This window comes from Rhinoraja longicauda, chromosome 19 (assembly GCF_053455715.1).
Source record: "Rhinoraja longicauda isolate Sanriku21f chromosome 19, sRhiLon1.1, whole genome shotgun sequence".
In the NCBI taxonomy this organism is placed as follows: Eukaryota; Metazoa; Chordata; class Chondrichthyes; order Rajiformes; family Arhynchobatidae; genus Rhinoraja; species Rhinoraja longicauda.
Genome location: NC_135971.1, coordinates 10,722,320 through 10,738,923, shown reverse-complemented (window position 1 = coordinate 10,738,923; position 16,604 = coordinate 10,722,320). Strand labels below are relative to the sequence as shown.

The following is a 16,604-nucleotide window of genomic DNA, read 5'->3' as shown; positions in this document are numbered from 1 at the left end:
GCCATTCAATGCGATCATGGCTGATCACTATCAATCAGTACCCCGTTCCTGCCTTCTCCCCATACCCCCTCACTCCGCTATCCTTAAGAGCTCTATCCAGCTCTCTCTTGAAAGCATCCAACGAACTGGCCTCCACTGCCTTCTGAGGCAGAGAATTCCACACCTTCACCACCCTCTGACTGAAAAAGTTCTTCCCCGTCTCCGTTCTAAATGGCCTACCCCTTATTCTCAAACTGTGGCCCCTTGTTCTGGACTCCCCCAACATTGGGAACATGTTATCTGCCTCTAATGTGTCCAATCCCCTAATTATCTTATATGTTTCAATAAGATCCCCCCTCATCCTTCTAAATTCCAGTGTATACAAGCCCAATCGCTCCAGCCTTTCAACATACGACAGTCCCGACATTCCGGGAATTAATCTAGTGAACCTACGCTGCACGCCCTCCATAGCAAGAATATCCTTCCTCAAATTTGGAGACCAAAACTGCACACAGTACTCCAGGTGCGGTCTCACCAGGGCCCGGTACAACTGTAGAAGGACCTCTTTGCTCCTATACTCAACTCCTCTTCTTACGAAGGCCAACATTCCATTGGCTTTCTTCACTGCCTGCTGAACCTGCATGCTTCCTTTCATTGACTGATGCACTAGGACACCCAGATCTCGTTGAACTCCCCCTCCTCCTAACTTGACACCATTCAGATAATAATCTGCCTTTCTATTCTTACTTCCAAAGTGAATAACCTCACACTTATCTACATTAAACTGCATCTGCCATGTATCCGCCCACTCACACAACCTGTCCAGGTCACCCTGCAGCCTTATTGCATCTTCCTCACAATTCACACTACCCCCCAACTTAGTATCATCTGCAACAAGACACAGAATTACAAAAAAAGTATTTCTGTTCCGTTAACGGATGCAGTTAACGCGTTGAAATGAACGGATCGACAGCTCTGATTCCACTTGGTTTATTTCTCTCTTCCCACATTTACATTCCCCCTGGTTTTATTTCCGCGCTCACTGTGGTTTTACAACGAGGAATTTGGGGATGAAATGGGAGCCGTTCAGCGCCGACCTGTTGTCCACCGGGTTTCTGCCCCACAGCCCCTGAGCCCCGCTCCTGACGCCGGTCCCGGGACCCGACACTTTTACACACCCGGAGCGGAACCGGAGCAGATTCTCAGCCAGGTGTTTTCATCCCAATAAGTCTCGAAGAAAGGATAAAGTTTCTCCATGGATTTATTCCCAGTGAAGGTGTGGAGATGGGACTTGGTGTCCGCGTCGTAAAATTAAACTGTCCCGGACTCGTAACTGAGATAAACTCCCACCCTCCCGGGGATGGGACGGGCGGGGAGACGGGATGGAGGGGAGGTGACTGCATCAAACCCGTCACCCACCCGCCTGATGCTCCAGACTCCAGTCTCCGGGGTCAGTGTGACCGGTCTCATCCTCTCTACAGACTCTACGGCGACTCCCAGACTCCAGCCCCGACTACCCGCCACCTCCACCTCCCAGTAATGTCTCCCCGATGTGAATCCCTCCGATCCCAGCACACACGCACTGACTGTAAACCTCTTCCCGGTGTCAGGGAGACTCCTCCGGGTCCCGGTCCATCTCACCCTCTTCCGATCCTGAAATACCTCGAGCCGCAGACCCGCTGTTTCCATATCCAGGGTGACGGAGACTGGGGGGAGAAGCAGAGAATCGGAGAGTCCCCGGGGGTCGAGGGGAGACTTGGGTAGCGCGGCCCCGGGACCGGGGGAGAACGTGTCTCCCGGAGTCTTTATCCGGGATCGAGAGGGAATTTTGTGAGGTTTCGGGAGGGGGGAGGGGGAGGGAGAGGGCGGGCAGGACGAGTGCAGAGTGTGAATCTCAGAACCCATCAATCCTCTTTCCCCAATACAATTCCCTGCTGCCTTTTCCTTCTCACGTGCCCTTTAATTCCCATTCATCCGTCCACCACCCACTTTCACAGGGATAATTTACAGTCGCCGATTGACCATTGAACCAGCGTGTATTAGGGACGGGGAAGGAATCCAACGCGGTCACAGGGAGAAGGCGTGAACCACACAGGCAGCGCCCGAGGTCAGGATCGAACACGCTCACCACAACTAGGAGACAGCAGCACTACTTGTGTCACTGCGCTGCCCTGTTATTACACGCATCACAGGGATCAAACCTGCACATGATCAGGAAGTCGAAACTGGAAAGTCTCACCAGAACTCCAGAAATCTTCTGCTTTGTTGCTGCTCCATTTGCTCTGATTTCTTTTTTAGGTGAGATTTGGAAGGAAGATTTCTCCTGCTCCTGGGAAAGGCAGCCAGCATCATCAGAGACCCACGCCACCCTGTGTGGGATAGTGCTAATGTACAGGGATCGCTGGTCAGCACGGACACAGTGGCCCAAAGGGCCTGTTTCCGCGCTGTATCTCTTAAAGTAAACCAAAGAACGTTTTTTAGCCAAAGAACAGTGGGAATGTGTGACCCATTCCCTCAGGTTGAACAGAATAGAGTGAATATATTTTAGCTTAGAGATACAGCACGGAATCAGTCCCTTCAATCCACCGCATCCACGCCGACCATCGATCACCCGTTCACACTAGTTCTATAGTACATCACTTTCTTATCCACTGGGTAGCACTCAACAAAAGCTTTTCACTGCACCACGCGTGACAACTGAACTCAATCAACTAAACTCAAAATTGCCGAGCCACGGGGGGGGGGGCATACAGCGCTGAAACAGGCCCTTCGGCCCGCCGAGTCCGCGCCAACCAGTGATCCCCGTTCACTAGCAACAGGCTAATCACTAGGGACAATTTACAATTTTTACCAAAGCCAATTATCCTACGAACCCACACGTCTTTGGGATATGGGAGGAAACCGGAGCACCTGGAGGAAACCCACGCAGTCACAGGGAGAATGTGCAAACTCCACACGAACAGTACCCGAGGTCAGGATGGAAACCCTGGTATCTGGCGCCGCGGGGCAGCGGCTCTACCATCTAGGCCACTGTGCCACCCGAGGGAAAAAGCAAAAAGGGGTTTATGCCGATAGTTTTAAACTGAGGAGGAAGCGTGCCTGGAGCATGAAGACCAGAAATGCTTGATTGGGCCAAATGGTGTTTGTGTGTAGGAAGGAACTGCAAATGCTGGTTTAAATAAAACATCGACACAAATTGCTGGACCAACTCAGCAGGACAGGCGGCATCTCCGGATGGAAGGAATGGGTGATTTTTTGGGTCGAGACCCCTCTTTAGATGTCTGTTCTGTGTCATTTGCATCCAATGAATAATTCAAACAAAGCCCACAAAAATATTTCAAAGAACATTAAAATTGTCATTGAAATGGCTGCAATATTGGAAACAGAATCTGCAGTTTATATTAATAAAATAAATTAAAATATACATTCCTGCTGTAATGTAATAGTTGCATTCCTAACAAACTTGTGTTAATAGAAAAATCACACGATTAAAAACTGGAAGGGGCGATTTGGGACCACAGTTTGGGGCTGGCTCGAACAGTTACAATGCCCCTGCAGAATTTGCAGAATAAAAGTCTCGCTTTTTCGCACAGTCCTTCTTGTAGAATGTTGTGTGTCATTCATGTATACATGTCGTTAAACTGGAAAGATTACAGAGAAGTTTCACAAAGATGTTGCCAGGACTTGAGGGCCTGAGCAATAGGGAGAGGTTGAACAGGCTCGGACTTTATTCCTTGGAGCGCAGGAGGTTGAGGGGTCACCTTATGATGATGTATACGATCCTGAAGTGAATAGCTAGGGTAGAGGCACAGAGTCTTTTACTCAGAGTCGGGGAATCAAGAACCAGTGGACATAGGTTTAAGGTGAGACGGGGGAAAGATTTCACAGGAACATGAGGGGTCACTTTTTTAATACAAAGGGTGGTAGGTACGTGGAACGGGCTGTCTTCCTATTGAGGGAGTGCAGCGCAGGTTCACAAGGTTAATTCCCGGGATGGCGGGACTGTCATATGATGAAAGAATGGAGCTGCAGGTCTTGTATTCACTGGGATTTAGAAGGATGAGCGGGGATCTTATAGAAACACATTAAATTATGAAGGGATTGGACACGCTAGATGCAGGAAACATGTTCCCGGTGTTGGGGGAGTCCAGAACCATGGGTCACACACAGTTTAAGAATAAGGGGTCGGCCATTTACAACTGAGATGACGAAAAACTTTTCACCCAGAGAGTTGTGAATCTGTGGATTCACTGGATATATTCAAGAGAGAGTTAGATAGAGCTCTAGGGGCTCGTGGGACCAAGGGATATGGGGAGAAGGCAGGAACAGGGCACTGATTGAGAATGATCAGCCATGAACACATTGAATGGCGGTCCTGGCTCGAAGGGCCGAATGGCCTCCTCCTGCACCTATTGTCTATTTATCTATGTATCCCATCTTGTCCCCCTCCCCTCAACCTCTCCTCTTCTGCCTGCCCTCCTTTCTCACCTCTCTTCCCCCACCCCTCCTCCCTCCTCGCCCCTCAGCCACCCCCCCCTTCCCTTCCCTTCCCCATCCGCTCCGTCCCCTTTCCCTCTCACCTCCCCCCATCCTCTTTTTCCCCTTCACTTCTCCTCCCCAAACACCTCCCTCCCTCCCTCCCTCCCTCCCCATAACCCGCCCTTCCCCTTTTTCCTCCCTCTTCCCTCTCCAGGTTGGTTGGGACCAGGCCGCGTCTCCATGGAGACGGGCCCCGCCGTTGCCCCCATCTCCGGTCGCCATTGTTACTCACCCCCTCTGCTCCGGCGCCCGCCCGCCTGCGCGCCCACCTACACGTCACCAGCCGGCGCCGCTATTACGCCCCCGACACGTGACACAAGGTCGCCATTCACCTGCCCCGAACACGTGACACCAGACCTCATTCAACCGCCCCCGGCACGTGACACCAGAACTTCATTCTCCCGTCCCGATACGTGACACCAGACCCCCATTCGTCGCCCCGATAAGTGACACCAAACCCCCATTCCCTGCGCCCAACACGTGACACCAGACCCCTTTCCCCCGACACGTGACATTAGACCCCATTCACTCGCCCCCGACACGTGACAACAAACCCCATGCAACCGGCCCGACACGTGACATCGGACCCATTTCACCCGCCCCGACACGTGACAGCAGAACCCATTCACCCGCCCCGCCCCGCCCCGACACGTGACACCAGATCTCCATTCACCCGCCCCAACACGTGACACCAGATCTCCATTCAACCCGCCCCCGACACGTGACACCAAATCTCCATTCAACCTGCCCCCGACAGTTGTCTCCGTACACCCCCCCTTCCCCCCCGGCACGTGACAACAGGCTCATCCGACAACCCACCCACGGCACGTGACAGCAGAGTGACGTAACTTAGGGCGCTCCCATTGTCCTGCCCTCCGCACGTGACAAGGGCCCCGTTCCCCCAGTCTCATCCCGGCTTCAAAGATTGGCAACTCTTTGAAGCTTTGGTCATGGCGATGAACATAAGTTGCAGAAGTGAAGTTCCAGGAAGTTATCCACAGTGCCATTCAACAAAACAGTTGTGTTTATTTCTAAATCATTCTGTTCAGTGAAAAGGGATAGACAAACAGCCGTGTTTAAACGTGTTCATTCATTAAAAATTCTCCTGGGAGCCCTTGACTTGGTCACCCAACCTACGCATGGACTGGCAGTGGGAGCTTCACATGTTTCAGTGTCCCATCTGCAAAGACCACAGCACTCACTTTGTCCAACTCATTGGTGAGGCTGCACTCGAGAATATTATGTTCAAAAGGACACAAAGTGCTGGAGTAACTCAGCGGGTCACAAGTGATAGGAGCAGAATTGGGACATTTAGATTTAGAGATACAGCGCAGAAACAGGCCCTTCGGCCCACCGGCTCCGCGCCGCCCAGTGATCCCCGCACATTAACACAATTCTTACACCCACTAGGGACAATTTTTACATTTGCCCAGCCAATTAACCTACAAACCCGTACGTCTTTGGAGTGTGGGAGGAAACCGAAGATCTCGGAGAAAACCCACGCAGGTAACTGGGAGAACGTACAAACTCCGTACAGTACAGCACCCGTAGTCAGGATCAAACCTGAGTCTGCGGCGCTGCATTCGCTGTAAGGCAGCAACTCTACCGCTGCGCCACCATTCGGCCCATTGTCTACTCCGCCATTCAATCATGGCTGATCTCTCTCTCCCTCCTAACCCCATTCTCCTGCCTTCTCCCCATAACCTCTGATATCCAAAATAATCAAGAATCTATCTATTTCTGCCGTAAAAACATCCACTGATGGCCTCCACAGCCATCTGTGGCAAAGAATTCCACAGACTCACGACCCTCTGGCAAAATGAAAATCCTCCTCATCTCCTTCCCAAAAGAACATTCTTTAATTCTGAGGCTATGACCTCTAGACATAGACTCTCCCACTGGTGGAAACATCACCTCCACTCTATCCAAGCCTTTCATTATTTAGTATGTTTTGATGAGGTCCCCCCGCATTCTTCTAAACTCCAGCGAGCACAGGCCCAGTGCAGTCAAACGCTCATCAGGCAGCATCTCTGGAGAACACGGATAGGCGATGTTTCAGACTCAACCTGAAATGTCACCTATTGAGGTTCTCCAGTGATGCTGCCTACTCAATTATTCAAATATTCCTTACACCAAGTCAAGCCTGATGCACCAATTAAGTCATACAGTGTGGAAACGGGCCCAACAGCCCAACTCAACCAACATGCCCCGTCTATACTAGTCCTACCTGCCCCACATTTGGCCCACGACCCTCTAAACCTTTCCTATCCATGTTCCTGTCCAAGTGTCTTTTAAACTTTAGATATACAGCGTCAGGGTTCAATCCTGACTACGGGTGCTGTCTGCACAGTTTGTACGTTCTCCGTGTGACCACATGGGTTTCCTCCAGGTGATCTGGTTTCCATCCACATTTCAAAGACGTGCAGATTGGTAGGTTAATTGGTTCCGTTACGAATTCTAAAACGTCCCCTGAGTGTGTATGATAGTGTTGATGGTAATGGTCATATTGTTGATGGTTTGCCACGGACTAGGTGGGCTGAAGGGCCTGTTTCCGAGCTGCACCTCTGAAATGAACTAAACTATACGAAACTAAGTTCATCCAATGGTGCGGATGTCACTGGAGTTTAACAATTCATCTGAACGTCAGCATCTAATTCCCCCAGCACCCCACAGGGATGGTCACCCTTGGTAAACGTGAATTTTCGTGAACAGTCTGTGACCCATAGCGCTGTGGCCATAGTGCTATATTTAAACTCCACAGCGCTGTGCCCATAGTATACTGCCCAACCTGCTGAATGCCGACAATGTTTTCTGTTTTTTGTTGGCAGTTTATGCTCAGTCACACATTCCAATCACCCAATCAACTGGATAAAGTTTAAAAAAAACACAGATCCTGAAAATCCAAATGGAAACACCATTCGTCGTCGGTATTAGACCCGAAATATAAAGTCTGCTTCACCTTGCCTGACCTGCTGAGTATTTGGGGCAATTTCTGCTTTTATTCCACATTTTAAGCCATGCATGTGGTTTGAGCCGCAGGTGTGGTAACAGGTGACAAAAGTCACTTATTAAATCAGATTGCCGCTGTTTCTGCAATTGTCATAGTTAATTCTCAAAGTTACAGCTGGTCTGTGGTCGCACCGCGTGGCGTTGCTGCCATCTAGTGGCGGGACCAAGAAGTGACGCGGTTAACGCGTTGAAATCAACCAATCGACAGCTCTGATTCCACTTGCCGTTTATTTCTCTCTTCCCACATTTACATTCCCCCTGGTTTTATTTCCGCGCTCACTGGGGTTTTTACGACGCGGAATTTGGGGATTAAATGGGAGCCGTTCAGCGCCGACCTGTTGTCCACCGGGTTTCTGCCCCACAGCCCCTGAGCCCCGCTCCTGACGCCGGTCCCGGGACCCGACCCTTTACACACCCGGAGCGGAACCGGAGCAGATTCTCAGCCAGTGGTCTTCATCCCAAGGCCAGAAGAAAGGATAAAGTTTCTCAGTGAATTTATTCCCAGTGAAGGTGTGGAGATGGGACTTGGTGTCCGCGTCGTAAAATGAAACTGTCCCGGACTCGTAACTGAAATAAACTCCCACCTTCCCGGGGATGGGACGGGCGGTGAGACGGGATGGAGGGGAGGTGAGTGCAGCAAACTCGTCATCCCACCGGCCGATGCTCCAGACTCCAGTCTCCGGGGTCAGTGTGACCGGTCTCTTCCTCTCCACAGACTCTGCGGCGACTCCCAGACTCCAGCCCTCACTCCCCGCCACCTCCACCTCCCAGTAATGTCTCCCCGATGTGAATCCCTCCGATCCCAGCACACACGCACTGCCTGTAAACCTCTTCCCGGTGTCAGGGAGATTCCTCCGGGTCCCGGTCCGTCTCACCCTCTTCCGATCCTCAGACACCTCGAGCTCCGGATGCGCTGTTTCCACATCCAGGGTGACGGAGACTGGGGGGGAGAAGCAGAGAATCAGAGAGTCCCCGGGGGTCGGGGGGAGACTCGGGTAGCGCGGCCCCGGGACCGGGGGAGAGGCCGCTCGGCCTCAGGCACAGGCGGGCAGACAACTGAAACCCTGCCCGGGGTTTCACCCACAACCACATCGGGTAGACAACAGACATCTCGCCCGGAGTTTTTAATCCAGAGATGGCGAGGGGAATTTCGTGAGGTGGGGGAGGGTGGACGGGGAGGACGAGTGTGGAGAGTGAGGAGGATTGTGAGATTGCGGTGGTGAAGGAGAATCGAAGGGGGGTACACATCTGGAGGCAGATCGGAGCAAGAGGATATTGAGGTTAGCGGTAATTTGAGGTTGTTAAAGAGGAGGTAGAGGTGCGTGGTGAGGTCGTCATGATCACAGTGAAAGGGGGCAGACACGAGGGGCCAGATGACCTGCCCCTGTTTCTTAGAGTGGAGGGTGAGAGAGAGGGAGGGGTGGCTTGGACCATGGAAGGAAGCAGAGGTTGATTGATCGGGTGTTAGGCAGAATACCATGTTCTCATGGGCGGCACGGTGGCGCAGCGGTAGAGTTGCCGCCTTACAGCGAATGCAGCGCCGGAGACACAGGTTCGATCCTGAATACGGGTGCCGTCTGTACGGAGTTTGTACGTTCTCCCCGTGACCTGCGTGGGTTTTCTCCGAGTCCTTCGGTTTCCTCCCACACTCCAAAGACGTACAGGTATGTAGGTTAATTGACTGGGTAAATGTTTTTTTTTTAATTGTCCCTAGTGTGTGTAGGATATTGTTAATGTGCGGGGATCGCTCGGCGGCGCGGACCCGGTGGGCCGAAGGGCCTGTTTACGCGCTGTATCTCTAAATCTAAAAATCTAATTTTGCCCACTAACCTGCTATGTGGAACCTTGTCGAAGGCTTTCTGAAAGTCGAGGTACACCACATCCACCGGATCTCCCCTGTCAAATTCCCTAGTTACATCCTCAAAGAATTCCAGAAGATTAGTCAAGCATGATTTCCCCTTTGTAAATCAATGCTGACTCAGAACGATCCTGTTACTACTATCCAAATGCTCCGCAATTTCGTCTTTTATAATTGACTCCAGCATCTTCCCCACCACTGATGCAAGACTAACTGGTCTATAATTTCCCGTTTTCTCTCTCCCTCCTTTCTTAAAAAGTGGGACAACATTAGCTACCCTCCAATCCACTTGAACTGATCCTGAATCTATAGAACATTGGAAAATGATCACCAATGTGCCCACAATTTCTAGCGCCACCTCCTTAAGTACCCTGGGATGCAGACCATCAGGCCCTGGGGATTTATTAGCCTTCAGTCCCATCAGTTTACCCAACACCATTTCCTGCCTAATGTGGATTTCCTTCAGTTCCTCCGTCACCCTAGGATCTCTGGCCGCTAGAACATCTGGGAGATTGCTTGTATCTTCCTTAGTGAATACAGATCCATAGTACCGGTTCAACTCGTCTGCCATTTCCTTGTTCCCCATAATAAATTCCCCTGCTTCTGTCTTCAAGGGACCCACATTTGCCTTGACTCTTTTTTTCCTCTTTAAATAACTAAGAAAGCTTTTACTATCCTCCTTTATATTATTGGCTAGTTTACTGTGGAGTGGAGTGCTCATCCTGCAACATGTAGGAGATCAGGGATATTGTCGGTGTCCCTGATGACTACGTGTGCAAGAAGTGTGTCCAGCTGCGGCTCCTGGCAGACCGCATTGAACGGTTGGAGCTGCGGTTGGATTCATACAGGAGCATCGACAATGCTGAGATGATCGTGAATAGCACGTACAGTGAGTTCACCACACAGCAGGTAAAAGTTAAGCGGACAGAAAGGGAACGGGTGGCCACTAGCCAGCGTAGCAGTAGGCAGGTAGTGCAGGAGTCCCCTGCGGTCATCTCCCTCCTAAACAGATATACCATTTTGGATACTGTTGGGGGAGATGGCTCATCAGGGGAAGGCAGCAGCAGCCAAGTTCATGGCACCGTGGGTGGCTCTGCGGCAAAGGAGGGGGGGAAAAGAGTGGAAGGACTATAGTAATAGGGGATTCAATTGTAAGGGGAATAGATAGGCGTTTCTGCGGCCGCAAATGAGACTCCAGGATGGTATGTTGCCTCCCTGGTGCAAGGGTCAGGGATGTCTCTGAGCGGCTGCAGAACATTCTGGAGGGGGAGGGTGAACAGCCAGTTGTCGTGGTGCACATTGGCACCAACGATATAGGTAAAAAACGGGATGAGGTCCTACAAGGTGAATTTAGGGAGCTAGGAGATAAACTTAAAAGTAGGACCTCAAAGGTAATAATCTCTGGATTACTACCAGTGCCACGCGCTAGTCAGAGTAGAAATAGGAGGATATTTCAGATGAATACGTGGCTTGAAAAATGGTGCAAGGGGGAGGGATTCAAATTTCTAGGACAGTGGAACCAGTTCTGGGAGAGGTGGGACCAGTACAAACAGGACGGTCTGCACCTGAGCTGGAATGGAACCAATGTCCTTGGGGGAATGTTTGCTAGTGCTGTCGGGGAGGATTTAAACTAATGTGGCAGGGGGATGGGAGCATGAGCAGAGAGACAGAGGGGTGTAAAATGAGGGTAGAAGCAATAGGTAGCAAGGTGAAAAGTAAAAGTGGCAGGCAGACAAATCCAGGGCAAAAATCAAAAAGGGCCACTTTTCAACATAATTGTATAAGGGGTAAGAGTGTTGTAAAGACAAGCCTGAAGGCTTTGTGTCTCAATGCAAGGAGCATTCGTAATAAGGTGGATGAGTTGAATGTGCAGATAGTTATTAATGAATATGATATAGTTGGGATTACGGAGACATGGCTCCAGGGTAACCAAGGCTGGGAGCTGAACATCCAGGGATATTCAATATTCAGGAGGGATAGACAGAAAGGAAAAGGAGGTGGGGTAGCGTTGCTGGTTAGAGAGGAGATTAACGCAATAGAAAGGAAGGACATTAGCTTGGAGGATGTGGAATCGATATGGGTAGAGCTGCGAAACACTAAGGGGCAGAGAAAACGCTAGTGGGAGTTGTGTACAGGCCACCTAACAGTAGTAGTAGAGTTGGGGATGGCTAACTAACTAAAACAGGAAATTAGAAATGCGTGCAACAAAGGTAAAACAGTTATAATGGGTGACTTCAATCTACATATAGATTGGGTGAATCAAATTGGCAGAGGTGCTGAGGAAGAGGATTTATTGGAATGTATGCGGGATAGTTTTCTAAACCAATATGTTGAGGAACCAACGAGAGAGCAGGCTATTCTAGACTGGGTATTGAGTAATGAGGAAGGGTTAGTTAGCAGTCTTGATGTGCGTGGCCCCTTGGGCAAGAGTGACCATAATATGGTTGAGTTCTTCATTAGGATGGAGAGTGACATAGTTAATTCAGAAACAACGGTTCTGAACTTAAAGAAAGGTAACTTTGAGGGTATGAGACGTGAATTGGCCAAGATAGACTGGCAATTGATTCTTAAAGGGTTGACGGTGGATATGCAATGGAAGGCATTTAAAGACCACATGGATGAACTACAACAATTGTTCATCCCAGTTTGGCAAAAGAATAAATCAGGGAAGGTAGTGCATCTATGGCTAACAAGGGAAATTAGGGATAGTATCAAAACAAAAGATGAAGCATACAAATTAGCAAGAAAAAGCAGCCTACCAGAGGACTGGGAGAAATTCAGAGTCCAGCAGAGGAGGACAAAGGGCTTAATTAGGAAAGGGAAAATAGATTATGAAAGAAAACTGGCAGGGAACATAAAAACTGACTGCAAAAGCTTTTATAGATATGTGAAGAGAAAAAGAATAGTTGAAACAAATGTAGGTCCCTTGCAGTCAGAAACAGGTGAATTGATCATGGGGAACAAGGACATGGCAGACCAATTGAATAACTACTTTGGTTCTGTCTTCACTAAGGAAGACATAAATAATCTGCCGGAAATAGCAGGGGACCGGGGGTCAAATGAGATGGAGGAACTGAGTGAAATCCAGGTTAGTCGGGAAGTGATGTTAGGTAAATTGAATGGATTAAAGGCCAATAAATCCCCAGGGCCAGATAGGCTGCATCACAGAGTGCTTAAGGAGGTAGCCCCAGAAATAGTGGATGCATTAGTGATAATTTTTCAAAACGCTTTAGATTCTGGAGTAGTTCCTGAGGACTGGAGGGTAGCTAATGTAACCCCACTTTTCAAAAAGGGAGGGAGAAAACGGGGAATTACAGACGTCGGAAGCCCGCAGGCCCCTGGGTGGGGGCCGACATCGGGAGCTCCGGCAGCGGCAGCGTCTTCGCCCGCCCCGAATTGCGGGGCTTGGGTCAGCCCGCCGCGGACCTTCCACAGTCCTGCGCGGCCTGAAATAGGCAGAGGGATTTTCTCCGCCCGGCTCCAACACCAACAGCCTGACCGCGGGAGAAGACGGCAGGGGAAGAGGAAAATACATTCTGGCCTTCCATCACAGTGAGGAGGTGACTGGAGGAGACTCACTGTGATGGATGTTTCTTTTGTTTGGTGTTAGTTTATGATTGTATGTGTTATTGCATTTTTATTGATTATTCTTATTGGTCTTATTGTTGAACTGCGGGTAATTTTTCATTTCACTACACATTTATGTGTTTGTGACAAATAAATGACTTTTGATTGACTATTGATTGACCAGTTAGTCTAACATCGGTAGTGGGGAAAATGCTAGTCAGTTATTAAAGATGGGATAGCAGCACGTTTGGAAAGTGGTGAAATCATTGGACAAAGTCAGCATGGATTTATGAAAGGTAAATCATGTCTGGCGAATCTTATAGAATTTTTCGAGGATGTGACTAATAGAGTGGATAAGGGTGACCCAGTGGATGTGTTATATCTGGACGTCCAGAAGGCTTTCGACAAGGTCCCACATAAGAGATTAGTATGCAAACTTAAAGCACACGGTATTGTGGGTTCAGTATTGATGTGGATAGAGAACTGGCTGGCAGACAGGAAGCAAAGAGTAGGAATAAACGGGTCCTTTTCAGAATGGCAGGCAGTGACTAGTGGGGTACCGCAAGGCTCAGTGCTGGGACCCCAGCTATTTACAATATATATTAATGATTTGGACAAGGGAATTGAATGCAACATCTCCAAGTTTGCGGATGACATGAAGCTGGGGGGCAGTGTTAGCTGTGAGGAGGATGCTAGGAGGCTGCAACGTGACTTGGATAGGTTAGGTGAGTGGGCAAATGCATGGCAGATGCAGTATAATGTGGATAAATGTGAGGTTATCCACTTTGGTGGCAAGAACAGGAAAACAGACTATTATCTGAATGGTGGCCGATTAGGAAAAGGGGAGATGCAACGAGACCTGGGTGTCGTGGTACACCAGTCATTGAAAGTAGGTATGCAGGTGCAGCAGGCAGTGAAGAAAGCGAATGGTATGTTGGCATTCATAGCCAGGGGATTTGAGTATAGGAGCAGGGAGGTTCTGCTGCAGTTGTACAGGGCATTGGTGAGACAACACCTGGAGTATTGCGTACAGTTTTGGTCTCCTAATCTGAGGAAAGACATTCTTGCAATAGAGGGAGTACAGAGAAGGTTCACCAGATTAATTCCTGGGATGGCAGGACTTTCATATGAAGAAAGACTGGATAGACTCGGCTTGTACTCGCTGGAATTTAGAAGATTGAGGGAGGATCTTATAGAAACTTACAAAATTCTTAAGGGGTTGGACAGGCTCAATGCAGGAAGATTGTTCCCGATGTTGGGGAAGTCCAGAACAAGGGGTCACAGTTTAAGGATAAGGGGGAAAGTTTTTTTTCACACAGAGTAGTGAATCTGGAATTCTCTGCCACAGAGGGTGGTGGAGGCCAGTTCATTGGCTATATTAAAGAGGGAGTTACATGTGGCCCTTGTGGCTAAAGGGGTCAGGGGGTATGGAGAGAAGGCAGGTACAGGATACTGAGTTGGATGATCAACCATGATCATATTGAATGGCGGTGCGTACAGGCTCGAAGGGCCGAATGGCCTAATCCTGTTTCTATGTTTCTACCCTCATACCCCATCTTTTCTCCCCGTATTGCCTTCTTAGTTATCTTCTGTTGCTCTTTAAAAGAGTCCCAATCCTCTGGCTTCCCACTCTTCTTTGCTTTGTTGTACTTCTTCTCTTTTATTTTTATGCTGCCCTTGACTTCCCTTGTCAGCCACGGGTGCCTCTTACTCCCCTTAGAATCTTTCCTCCTCTTTGGGATAAATTGATCCTGCAACTTCTGCATTATTCCCAGGAATACCTGCCATTGCTGTTCCACCGTCTTCCCTGCTAGGGGCTCCTTCCAGTGAATTCTGGCCAGCTCCTGCCTCATGCCTCTGTAATCCCCTTTGCTATACTGTAATACTGACACTTCCAATTTTCCCTTCTCCCTCTCAATTTGTAGAGTAAAATTTATCATATTGAGATCACTGCCTCCTAATGGCTCTTTTACCTCGAGTCCCCTTTGCTGTTTATGTTACATGATCATGGCTTGGATGTGAATGTGGGAGGTGTGATTAGTAAGTTTGGGGAGGAAGCAAAAATTGTGGATAGTAGGGAAGGTTGTCAAAGTCTGCAGCAGGATGCAGGGTAATTATCGAAACCTTATTCACATGCAGGGATATCAAATCACGAGAGTGCAGGTTTATATTGAGAGCAAAGTATTTTAAAGTATATCTGAGATTTAGGTTTTACTAGATCAAGTGGATCCGTTGGGCCCAAACCTCTCATGCATTGGTGCAGCACCCTCTCCTCCCCCCCCCTCTCTCCCTCCCTCCCCCCTACGTCCCTAGAGATAGATTTAAACCTTAAAATGTGAATAACAAAAAATATAACACCGATTTCAATGAAACGTCTTCCATTAGCATCAAAGGGATGACGGTGAGTAAGGTGGGCTTAAAATCGTCGTGCTATCGTGTACCGTTTTGGCTGTAGTTCCGGAACAAACAAACAAACGAGAGGTTTAGTACATAGATTTACACTGAGAATGGGTGATATCTGGAACATGCTACAGAGGAGGTGGTGGAGTGAGATATCATCAATATATTGGAGGTATTTAAATAGGTGAGGTGGAGAAGAATGCCGATGGAATGTGGGCAAATCGATTAGTATAGCTGGGGAAAAGATGGTCATGGGCATGATGGGCCGAAGGGCCAGACTCTGTAATGTACAACCATGGCTCTCAGCTCCAAGAGCACTGAATGACTGAGTCTCCACAGCCACCGGTGCAGGGTCGTTCCCCAGTCTCTGCGTGCAGTAATGTCTTCTTATCTCTGTGCTACATGGTGCGGCCCACATTCTGAGAGAGTGCCCACTCTCCAGACCCCTCTGACAGGGGAACCATCCTCCCTGTATCCAGCCCACTGAGCCCTGTAAGGACTCTGTGTTTCGCTGAGATCCCCTCTAATACACTCAAACGCTCGAGTACACAGGCCTAGTCTATCCAATCTCACCCCGCACAGCAAACTCATTGTCCCAGGGACAAGTATTGTCAATCTTTGCCATATTCAATTCTGTGTAAGGTTTATCATGCTGTAGGTATGAAAAAAAGTAAAGATCACAAGAAAATAGCAGGAGTAGGCTCCGCTCCTCAGGTCGACTCCGCCATTCCATGTGATCATGACTGATCTAAGATGGCACCAATTTCTGTTCTATACGAGTTCTCCATAACTGCCAATTTCCCCATCCTTCAAATATCCATCTGTGTTCACTTTGCCTATTCCAATAATCTGACCTATCACTGCCTCCTAGGGCAGAACATTTCAGATGCTCACTGCTGTTTATATGTTATATTTCTAAGGCTTGGATGTGAATGCCGGAGGTATGATTAGCAATTTGATAGCAGCAACCTCTATGGTCGGCTGATCAGGAAGGCTGGAACATATGGAATCCAGGGTAGTTAGCCAATGGGTAAACATGTGGCCTGAAGGTGGGAGACAGAGGGCGGAGGTAGAGAGTTGATTTTCAGACTGGAGGCCTGTTGCAAGTGGTGCACCACAATGCTCAATGCTGACTCCATTGTTGGTCCCTATTTATACAAATGATTAGATAAATGATGTGTATGTGGGTGGCATGGCTAGCAAGTTTGTGGATGAGACTAAAATTCATGAGACATGGTGGAGAGTGAAGAAG

The 16,604-nt window shown here is 49.1% G+C and overlaps 1 protein-coding gene and 1 pseudogene across 5 annotated transcripts in view; both read right to left on the bottom strand.

Annotated features, from left to right (window-relative positions):
• The window catches only part of LOC144603089 (zinc-binding protein A33-like), an 83,621-nt gene extending 78,756 nt beyond the window's left edge, over nt 1–4,865 (bottom strand). For 3 of the 4 annotated variants that reach the window (XM_078416229.1, XM_078416226.1, XM_078416227.1), the window contains exons 1-2: nt 4,751–4,800; nt 2,219–2,431 (exon numbers count right to left, since the gene is read on the bottom strand). The gene's annotated coding sequence lies outside the window, so the exon portion shown is untranslated. Of the gene's footprint in view, nt 1–2,218; nt 2,432–4,750 lie in introns of all 4 variants that reach the window. The other variant, XM_078416228.1, reaches the window with a different exon arrangement.
• Nucleotides 4,866–7,752: 2,887 nt separating this feature from the next.
• LOC144603103 (zinc-binding protein A33-like) overlaps nt 7,753–16,604 on the bottom strand; it is a 59,840-nt pseudogene continuing 50,988 nt past the window's right edge. The window contains exon 4 of the transcript XR_013548540.1: nt 7,753–8,467. The product of XR_013548540.1 is annotated as a zinc-binding protein A33-like (transcript). The remainder of the gene's footprint in view (nt 8,468–16,604) is intronic.